Raw genomic sequence first — 11,642 nt, forward strand, 5'->3', positions numbered from 1 at the left:
CTTACACCACCGCTCCGCCATTACGAGTCTCGCTCTCTCCCCTTCTGGAACCAGCGTCGCCTTCTGCTCTCTTGATCACTCTGTTAAGCTCTTCTCGTACCCAGGTAAGCTTTTTTTCTCTGATTGAAGTTCTCTTTTGGGCTCAGTGTCTCTTTCTACATGGAAACGATCCAGTGAATCAAGTGGACGTTCAGCGGCGCTACGCTCCTTTGCAATGCAGGAAATGTGCTCGCCTGAGTGCATCCTTTTCTCTGTTTTTCTCTGTGATTACTTGATGCTCTCGGTTATTTGTGATGAAAACTTGGATTTTTCTGTTACTGCTTGTCTTAACCAAGTTGCTGCCCTCGTTTATAACAAGTAGGGGGTCTTTTGGAAAAAGCTAGGGCACCATTTATCCTTTAGTAATGTCTCTCACCTTCATGCATAGTTTGGGTTTATGAATCTTTGGGTTCCCCTCATGGGAGACTACACTACAGCTTCCTAAACTTTTTGGATCGTTGAATTTTTATAGTTTGTGAGATGGCTCGTCTAATATTAGAAGGCCTAGCTCCATCAAGTACTATCTTCTTCTACTAACATGTCCAATGCCAGTTTCTGCAAAGCAGTGCCTGGCTACGTTATTGAGTAGGTGCTCATCTAGGTTTCTCCTGTTATGCACCTAACTATGTTCATATCGAGACATCTTGTGGTGCATTTCCTAAGCTTCAACGTGTTGGAATAAAGCCATAGGTTGTTCGTTATTTAGCTATGAGTGTTGGCCTCAACTTTAGCAAAGGAGGTTGTGAGAGACTATTTGTCCCTCTCTGTGAGAATAGGCGATTGGAAGAAAGTCTTAGTAGCAATCACCAACTATACACACCCAATAAAATGCCACAAAACTGTTTGCTGATATCATTTTGTGTTATTTTTAAAAGCGAGAGAGGAGCACCATGTAACTCGTAGAACTTGGTAAGCATTTCTTCAATTGAAAAAAGTTGTGAAAAATTTAAGTGTGACACTGTTGTGGTTGGGTAGGCTTTCTTGTGACTCCATTTGTTATTGGATGACTAGTGGAAAAAGACTGGTGAGTGGTTTGAAATCTTTTCCTATTATAGGAATGCTTGAAGCATAGCTGTTTGCTTGTCTCATGCTACATCAATAATTGTCGTTTTGTTTATTGGCATAATTACAAGCATAATTTGATGCCTTCTTCTCTTGAAGTTGGTACCTTAGCTTAGGACCAAACTGCATCTGCATCCTGTTTTCCCTCTCCAGGAAGGGTTCCTGTATGTAGGCCGTTAGGCAACATATCAAGACGTACATCAAGTCATTTACTGGATTCTTACTGCATGGAAAGGTTTGGATTTAGTTTGTGATTTGTCACTTGTTTTTGATAGAGATATCAAGCCAGACAATCTATTACTAGATCGCCATGGGCACATGAAGCTTTTAGATTTTGGGCTACACAGGTATATTAAACATTATTCTTTTCTTTTATTGTTTTGTACTGCATGTATTTGACAAATTGCAATGTCTCATATTTGTAAGGTTTTGTTGGTAATATGATTGCCCTATTTGTAAGGTTTCGTTGGTAATATGAGTGCTCTATTTTATGAGATCTTGTCATCATCTCTTGCTTTCTACATGATATGGTTTTATGGATTCCAGAGTAGATTTGTGCACATATCTGATCAAAAGACCATGGATCTTAACAAGAGAATAGAAAAATCTTCTTCTTCTCATAGGAAGAAGAGAAAGTCTCAGCCAAAGCTGGATGCTTTCTTATCTAAGCGTCCAGCCAGCAATGTGACTAGTATGTTGGATTTCTAATTCTTGATGATATGTTGGATTTCTAATTCTTGATGATATGGTGTACTGCTCGTGTTTGATGATATGCTGAATTGCTCTCTCGCTTTTTAATGCTCTGGTTTTATACCACTTGCATGATATGTTGGACCTCTACTTCTTGATGGTATGCTGCTGAACTGTGCATGTTTGCAGTAGTCCCCAACATCTGGTAAAGAAGTTTCCAATTCCTGAGAAAGAGCAGAGCTGGATTACATTCACCCTGCCATTCACCCGTCATAGCTTTGATTCCCATCTTGGCTGGTGGCAACGATCTCTGCATCCCCCGCATCTACTTCATGACCTCTTGAAAAGCTGGTAATCTTTGATTCTAACATGCACATATTATTTAGGTTCCAGTTTTCCAATTCCCATCATTAGTGTGTGTGAAATAGAGAGATTGAGAGAGAGAGAGAAAAAGAGAGAATAGTTTGTGTGTCAATGTCTTTTTTGTCTTTTTTTTTTACTCTTCCTTCCTCATTCTCTCTTGTATGGTTTTTTTGATTAGAGATCTAATCATTCATGTCTCTTGTATGGTTATTTTGATTAGAGATCTGATCATTCATGGCATCAAAGACTCACATAAAGGTGTGTGATCATGGGAGTAATGAGAAGAAGGTGCTGGGCTACGTCAGAGTGATGGCAGATTGCACTTATAGTGATATACGTCAAGAGATCATCCAAGATGGCATTGTAAGTGAATCATTCGAGTTTGTTATTGAAGATGAAGACTGTGATGGAGTATGCATATTGAATGCATTACAAGAGGAGCGTTGGAAAATTGAGAATAGCAAGCGAGTTGGCATAAAGAGGTTATCAACCACGGTGGATGATGGAGGGTCCTCAAAGCGTGTTTGTAGAAGCTTAAATACTTCCATGGAAGCTACTGCTATGGATGGGATGGAAGAGGGCGATCAAATAAGGGAAGCGGGTGATCATGGTGGGAGAGTCAACATGCTCAAGAGTGTTTTAGTAACACAAGAAGCGCTCAAAATTTGGGAGCTCCAATGTGAGAAGGTCCGCAAGAAGTTGAGTGAGAGAAAGCCATCTAGAGATGATAAATTTCAGCTCATCACGGAAGATGTCAATGACCAACCTTTGATTCGAGTGTGGTGCAATGAATGTGGGAGTGCTTATGGATCGGGAGTGACTAGTGGCAAGCAATCCGCATACTCATGCTTGTCAAACTTCATGAGATTTCACATTCTAGATGGTCAAGCACATCAAAAACGATACTTATCTAACCGAAGTTTGAGGTTTGATGCATTTTCTACTCATGGTTCTCATGGAAGTACTCCAAAAGACGAGAATGATTCTGATGATGCAATAATAATCTTGGCAGCTATTGAGGAGATGAATAATTTCAATAGAACTCATGAAGGTAAGAATCAACTTCTTGTTTTATGTTGTAAATTGTAATATTTTTTTGTAAAAGATATTTGTTGAATCATGTAAGACAATTCTTAGTCCCTTATTTTGGTTCCTTTTTTAAGGATTTTTGCTTGTGCATATCAGATTCAATTGTCAGCTACGTTTCTAAACTCTTATCAAAATTTTGTATCCTCATGTAGGGGCTGATTTTCAGTTGGTTGAAGCAACTTTACATGACTACAAAGATAAAAATAGTGTCAAAGTTGTGTGCAAATATGATGGGAAGTGGCTGCACCTATGTCCTCGAGGTTCAGATTTGCAGACCATCCTAACACAACATATCAATGCAAAATCTCACATCAATGCATGGAGCAAGAAGACCACAATAAAGCAATCATCTTCTCTCTTCACAGGAGCTAGTGGGCGACCTAAAAAGAATTTTGAAAAGGATCCATGTCAACAAACTTTGGGTGCATTCCTCGTATCAACCAAAGAGCATGCGGAGGTGGCTTCCATCCATGCAGGTGATTCAAGCTCTCATTTATTAAATCTGTGTTGGGGATTATGGCAGTGTAAACTTGATGTTAATGGTAGTGAGGTTGATATAAAACCTTTTCTCCAAGACCTAAAGATGGGTGAAGAGTGGTTTTGTGAGCCACATACAAAAGCTACTTTATATGATGGGGATGTTGAATACAGGATAGATGGATGCTTTAGGCATGTGTGCTGTCTTCGGATCTCAAGAATTGGAATTCCGTTTGAAAGTTTCACATGCGAGTATTGTAAGAAAATTCCATCTTGCGCTGATTTTCGTGGCAGAGTGTATCGGGAGGGTAGTGCAATTGAGAAAAGAGGAGAGAGGCAAACAGGTCGAGGAAGGCGATTGGATTACCTTTCTGGTGCAGAGCTTAAAAGCGTTGTAGTTGAGACAAAGAAAAACTTGCGAGAGGCCAAGAGAAAACTATGGTGGTTGAAGGCAAAGATTGTGGTGCTTTCAGTGAGAATCAGGTCTTTAAAAGAAGCAAACTATGAGGCTATTAATAGGAAGGATGTGCAACGTTTTTGCAATAACATTATTGAGGCTCATAGGCAAGGAAAGTTTGGTGGCAAATTAGCTTTATGGGCTTTTCTTCAAGACATTGCAAATAATGCATTAAGATCGAAAAAGGGGCAAAGATATGCAGAATCCTCAAAGACCATTTTTGAGGTTGCAAAGCTATGGGGTGGGCCGCGCTTGCATGATTTTCTAAGTGTAAACCTTGGAGGGCCATCTTTGTCAACCACAAGGAGGCAAGGAAGAAAGGCAACTCAATTTCAATCCGGAGAGCATGAGTATATCGTTGATATGGTTGGAAAGATATACAAGGATGTAAAGTCCAAACATGGAATAGCATCACGGGTGCCATTCATTATTGTTGAAGATGAAACAACCATCAAGCATCGCATCAGGTAAAAACTTAGTTGAATTTCTCTTCGCTTCAGTTTTAAAATTTATTTATGTAACAAGTCCATGGAAATAAAGATGTTAAAGTGGAGCTTCATGTTTTTGCAGATGGAATGCGAAGGATGACACTCTAATTGGGTTTTGTGGAAGAAAGGGAGAGGATCATCAATGCTCCTCAAATGATGTTATCATTGTTGGAGATGGAGCACAAGGATATGAGACAATAGTGGATGCCTTCCAAAATCACGTAGTGGGACATTATGCAAGACTGCTCATTGTCAACCCGCTTCATGAGAGTCTTCCATGGTTAGCTCTTGTTGTGCATTGCACTTGTAATCGCTTTGATAGCGATTTCATCAAAGCTCAATGGAGTCTTGTGGAGCAAATGTGGAATGCAAAATGGAAGGATTGCCTAGGGCCAATAATTGGACATGCTTCAGATGGTGATAGTAGACGTCGCAAGCTTATGCTTGAAGACTATTTAGGAAAAAGTGATAGAAAGTTTGGTATCAAACGGGATGGATGGAAACTCAAAGGCAGAATCATAGGAGACAATGTGTATGGACTACATGATCAAGATTTTGTGCATTGTGGAAAGAAGCTTGTGAACCCTCTTGATAGTCCTATTCGACAACTAGCGATTGGACAAGTTTGGATTACACTCAATCATGTTGCTTTGGTCTATAATCATTTCTCTATCGATCAACACAAGTTACGAGAAGAAGATATACAACGAAACGATCGGCAAAATTGGAGAGCAGCCCAAGTGATTGTCTCTAGACAAGTTCAAAAATGTATGATAGAAGTGCAAAAAAAAGAGAGGAGCATGCAAGGGACTGGGGCATATTTGCAGGTTGTTGCTGATTATATAGACATTTTTTTGTCTCCACATTTAGACTTGAGAGAGCGTGTGGTGCTTGCTAGTAAAGTGGTCTTCTTCTTCAAGTTGTGGAGATTATGGATTCATCATCATTCTACATACACTCTTAAGAAAAACTTCATTAGCAAAGAGGCTTACACAGATACCCAGCTTTCTTGTCATTTTGTGGTTCTACTTATAAAGATGTTTCGGGATTTCTTCCCAAATCTCAAGTGTCCTTTACATCTCACAGGATCGGATGCAACAGAAATTTATTTCAGCAAGATTGGAGGTATGGTTGGGCAAGAAAGAGCATTTGATTTTGGAGATGTTTTGCATTGTGTTGGAAGCTTGAACAAGATTACCGTGCATGAATGTAAATCAAATGGGGTGACTTTTTCAAGGGCACATAAGAAACAAGAACACATATGGAAGGATTTGAACAAGCATGAAGGCATTTTGGAAGCAGATCTTGGGAATTACGAGAGCGTTTCCTCTGATGAAAAGTTGATAGATGCATTGAAAGAGGGATTGAAGCGGGCACAAGATCTTTGTGAGTCATTGGGGATCAAACCTAGCACAATCGAAGGAGTTGAATGGTGGACAGAGCCTTGGATAGATACACAATCAATGTGGTCAAAGATAGATGCTGAAATGGGTGACGCCGATGAGCACGATGACTTTGTGGAGCCTTGCGGTGAAGATAGGCCCATTGAAGGCAGCGACGGAGATGACGAGGTCATTGCTCTGAGTGAGATTCGACATGAGGTGGATGGGATTCTAGATGAGGCAAGCATTGAGGATGAAAACAAGACTATCTCGCCCGTGGTGGAGGTTGACAAGAAATTCATCTTCAAGTCTACTTTGGTGAGTCAACTCAATGGAAACTCAACACTATCAAAAGATAGGTTGACAAGGGTAAGACAAGGAGTGTATTTCAGCAATGAAGGAAAATTAGCATCAACAACCAATGGAAATTTCTTTGGAATAGGGTCAGATTGTGCTGTTTATTTCTACGATGACACATGTGGAAACAGAGACACAAATTTCAAGAGAAATGGAAAAGCCACAAAATTGAAGAAGATGCAAACTCTTCATAGTACATGGTATCTTGGAAGAGTCCAAAAGATGCGAAAGAAGGTAGGTGGCAGGTATGTAGATTACAAGCGAGGTCTTGACTTGGTAGATCGACCACAAGGGATGGAGGTTCAGCTTGGTTGGTATCAGAAGGTGAAAGGACACCATACATACTCTTATGATGTGACAGACTTAAACATGGTTGATATTGAGTCAATTATTGCATTGGCACATTTAACATACAATGAGGCTACTGATAGATATGTTCTTGATCAAAATGATTATCGAATCTTTAACGATTTCTTGAAGTCTGCTGGTTAGATGTTTATTTAAATCATGTAAGTATGGAACCATTTGGTTGTAATTTGTGTTTTAGTCATGTTATAACACAGGTGACCTTATTCTTTCCATTTTCATATGATTGCAGGCAACGAATCCTCCACCTTGCAAAGTGGGGAGGAGTTGGAATGACATGAGTTGGATTTTTGTGGGACTGAAGTGTTTTTTGGGAAGGAGTTGGAATGACATAAGCTGAATTTTTGTGGGACTCAAGTGTTTTTTGTGGGATTGAAGTGTTTTTTTGTGGAATAACATGAGCTGAATGACATCCACTATATGTTTTTTGGGAGAGCAGGTAAATTCCAACCATTGTCTCTTGGAAGAACGGGCTTTATCTCGTATAGTACTCTAGTTTTATAGTAGCCCAAATTCAGATTAGTTTCACGTAGCAATTGATTGTGTTATTGATATTTGCAGTACAGGTTCGTAGCAGCATGTATTAAGGCCTTTAACGATTAAGGCCTTCGACGGTTGAATTAATGGGCATGTACATAATATTTTGCTAGCAGCTCTCAAGGACCTTTTGGTTTGGCCAAGTCGGGCAGTTATACCAGTCTTTCCAGGTGATTATAGGTATAAATGAATTACCCTCCTTCTTAAGTGAGTTGTATAGGCTAATATCTGTCAAATGCTTCTCTCCAGTATGCAAGAATATCTAAGAGGACAACATGGTGAAGGTTCCTATCAGTTGTTTTGTTCAATTGTTGATTTAGCATGTCAGTAACTAATTTTTGTGTCGAGTCATCTCTAAAAAGTATTTTTGACAGTGATCCGGAAGCAAGCTATATGGGCCATCTCTATGTTCAGCTAGTTGAAGCAAGAAATCTGGCGAATTCACTGGAAGATTCGACCCCTATGTGATCTAGCAGTTGTTTGCAAGTCACTGTGAAATTTTATATCACTATCAAGGTCTCCTTTTGTAACACAAGAGTAGGTGGTTGGTTTTTTTTCAGAGCTGGGCTGGCTGTGCAGCAGCCTGAGTATGAAACAGGAGTGGCTTTCAGTGGACAACATTGACAGGCGGAGCAACCTTTCTGTGCAGGAGTTTATCACAAACTATGAAGAACCGAATGAGCTAGTAATCATAACAGATGCATTATGTAAGTGGCCAGCCTTGATGAACTGGAACAAGGAGTATCTAGTGAGAGCAGCTATTTGAATCAGCCCAAGTTTACAGCTGCTTTTTTCCTATTTTTTCTTGCAGTGTAGCCTGCAATTGGTTCTATGAGCTCACCGCACGAGAGGAGAGGGCGTCTGACAGATTGGCAGTCCTGCATGGCTTGCCGAAGTTACAGAGTAAGCTGCCAAATCCAACCAAAGAGGCTGATGGAGGAGTATCTTGGAGTCCCTCACAAGTGTATGATAACTGTGATACAAGAGGGGGTTGTTCTGCTATAAATGAAGCTGTAGTTTCACAATGTACAAGCCCAATGCCACTGCCTGATGAGCTTGCAGCAGTAAGCCCAATGAGACCGCCGCAAGGGTACCCAAGCAAAGGTCTTTCACAAAGAGCTTCTCCTAGAAGGTGGTCTGCCTCTCCTTTAAAAAAGGTTCAAGTTGGTCGATTTGGGAGCCGGCGGGCCGGGTCGGTCGTGATTCGTAGTATCAATTACTTTTCTGAACGCCAGAGTAAAGAGAGACACCATGTTATGGACACCAGTAGCAGCAGCGATGGTGAAGAAAAGGCTAAGAGCTGTACTCTAGATGAGCCAAACTAAGACTGATGGAGGAAACTCTAGAGCGTAGAAAAGTGGAGATGGATGCCCAAACAGCCAAGCTCAATGACAAAGCTCATGCCAAGGCTCGTGCTGCCAAGCTGCTTGCCCTCTAGGCCAACTTGAGGGATATGCAAAGACTCCAGGTAAAGATCTGGCTGAATTTGTTTTGGCATGAGATTTTGTCCATAGATTCTAATGTGTTATGAATATTTGACATCTGTTGGCAGGAGGATGGAATGGTTGGGCATGGCAATCTTCAACCATTGTTGACAAAGGATTACTCGAGGTCTGATAGTAGTCCTCCCTCTCCTCCCTTAACACCCCGAGTGGTGAAAGAGCAGGCATTGACACCAAAAGCTCATAGGGCAAAGAAGTCGGTGTATGCATCTCAAAAGAACTCAAGCACTCCTGGGAGCTCCAGACGAATAGTTTCCATCTCCCCTAAAACCACTCCTTGAGGAACTCTGGGGTAAGCCATTGGTCCAGAGGACCCCTAGTTCCTCAAATGCCCCTGAGAACTCTCTTTCCTCCTTGGTTCCTTGCTTTTCAGACCCGAAGAATGAAAACATGAAACCATCTCCAGGGAAGTTGTCGGGCTCTGCGATAGTGCTTTCCAAGGATGCTGGGATTCCTGCTCAGCATCCAGGAGCAAGCAAGGCTTTACAATCAGGACCAAATGGCAGTGTACCCAAAAGAAGTTCAAGGGTAGAGAAGAAGACCCGACCAAGGCAAACCAGGCAGAGTTTTGTGACAGGTGAATTAACAGATCCATCTCCTATGCCTGAAGGGGAGGTCTCCCTCTCCCTCTTGAGCACTGAAACTGACATAAAAGTGGAGGCTCCTATCATGAGCAAGATAAGGCAAAGTTCTGTTGCTCCTATTCAGGAAATGAAGCCCTTTTTGCGCAAAGGGTCTGGCATTGGACCTGGTGCTGGGCCAGGGATTGCAAAACTGAAGGCCGAAGCAGTGAAGAGTTCTGACGAAGATGTCCCAGGAACTCCTACAAGAATTTCTGATGAAGAGGCTCATGCATCTGCAAGGAGCGTCATGGACACCAGCGATGGGGAATGCATTCCTGTGGAAGCCCCAGTTGCAGATGCTTCCTTATCTTCTTACAAGGAGGAGGAGAAAGGGAAAGCACAGACTCTAGAGCTGTCAGATGTTGATGTAACTCATAACTCAGATGGTGGCTTCTTTGCTGTATGCGAAGATGCCAAGGCTACTGAACTTTTGAAGGATGATAAATTGCCACACGTTGAGAGGGGTTGTCACATTGTTTCATTTCCCATGGAATTGGGCACTAATGAACGTCACGATAGTAAGTTTGCATCTGAGCCAGACTCTGTACCTCACACACCTTGGGATGAAGCAGCTGGAAAGGGAGTGCCAAGTGCTACTTTGTCTCAACTTCTCTCTGAGAGTACTGGCCAGGTGGTGCATATTGCATCATCAGCAAGTGGTTCTGCGTCATTTCGTGCTAATCTAGCAAGTGGAGAGCAATATGCGCCCAGAGTCTCTCCTATGAAAGCTGCCTCTCCGGCTAGCTCAAGTTTGAAGCGTCTAGGCGCTATCATTCCTGACTACTTCAGTCCCTCTGCTGCTACCCTTGTGGAGTCCCCAGTTGGAAGTCTTGCTTCTCGGGATTCTTCTGGAGTTCAGTATTCTTCTGATACGGATCTCACTCACTCACAAAAGAAGTTGGGCTCCTCTCAAAAGTCTATAGTAGTGATCGTTCCACCCAAAGAACCTGCAAGAGGTTTCAAGCGCTTGCTGAAGTTCGGTTGAAAAAGTCGCGAAACACCAGATATCATTGTGAGGGATGGTGTATCTGCATCTGCCCCTTCAGAAGGTGACGACGAACTCGAAGAGGTCAACAAGGAAGCAAATAAGCACTCCTCTAATATAATACTCCAAAAACTGAAGCTTCAAGAGAGGCTTATAAAAGATTATGGTAGTGGTAGTCATGCCAGTAACACAGACACAGGACCAGGTAAGCTCTATTGTTCACTTTACTGTTTGTATTATGTATTTCTTTGGTATAAAAGTTTCACAAGAATAAGTGGAGCCTAAGTGAAGGAGGTCAGTGGCAGTTATATTTTAGATTCCATCTTATCTTTTTCATTTTTTTAAAATGCAGACCTATCTGTACAAAGCTCCATTGTTCCATCTAATTTTAAGCTTCAATATGATCATGCTCATGGGAGTACAAAGCTCAAAGGTAGCTTCTTCTATTGATTTGCATTGATAGCTTTCCACTAGACGAAAGTTGTGTAGCTGAACATATTTCTTTTTATACCTGTTACAGCACCATGATCATTCTTTTCTTTGTCGACTTTTCGTTGCTGTAAACTTGGGCTGATTCATGATGAACATAGACTTGATATTTTTTACACTGTTGAGCAGGAGCAATCTTCTCAATGTATTAGACTTTCTGAAGCGGCCAAATTCTGCTCAACTGGTATCAAGCACAAGAGACCGTGTAAATTTGCATGACAAGTTCAAGAGCTTGTATGTCCAGATGTTTCCTGGTTCTATTGAAGAACTGGAGAGTAAAGCTGCAGCAAAAGCTAAGCAAAGAAATGCTGGCTCATTTTGGGACACAGTGATGGATGCCAAAGTTGGCAGCTTCAAATTTGGTTTCTGAAATGCAGTTTTTTAGTGACCGCTATGTTTAGGCAGGTAATACTCTCTACAATCTTCCTGGTGCATGGTGAGAAAACTAACATATTTTCCTTGAGTTGTATCATGTGATACCTTATTACGTTCGTTGGCATGCAAAGTCAACTTTGTACCGATGATCCCATTTGCCTGCTGGTGGCATAAAAAAGTTCTCTTTGGTGCTCAAATCATATGCAAGGAAATATATTGAAGTCAAAAATTTATATTTAGCAGCCTCATTGTCTTCATGTCTTTGCCATGTAGTAGCGTATTATTTTTGTAGCTTCATACCCTAAATGCTGAGGGTGGTTGAGATGTGACCAAAATGTCAGTGTTGATACACTCGTCATTT

The 11,642-nt window shown here is 41.4% G+C and overlaps 1 pseudogene; it reads left to right on the plus strand.

The window, feature by feature from the left end:
• Positions 1-7,628: 7,628 nt before the first annotated feature.
• Positions 7,629-11,276, plus strand: LOC148027405 (uncharacterized; annotated as a pseudogene).
• The last annotated feature ends 366 nt before the right edge of the window (positions 11,277-11,642 follow it).

Source organism: Lygodium microphyllum, chromosome 12 (assembly GCF_053477565.2).
Source record: "Lygodium microphyllum isolate KBCC chromosome 12, Lygodium_microphyllum_v1.1.10, whole genome shotgun sequence".
Taxonomy (NCBI): domain Eukaryota; kingdom Viridiplantae; phylum Streptophyta; class Polypodiopsida; order Schizaeales; family Lygodiaceae; genus Lygodium; species Lygodium microphyllum.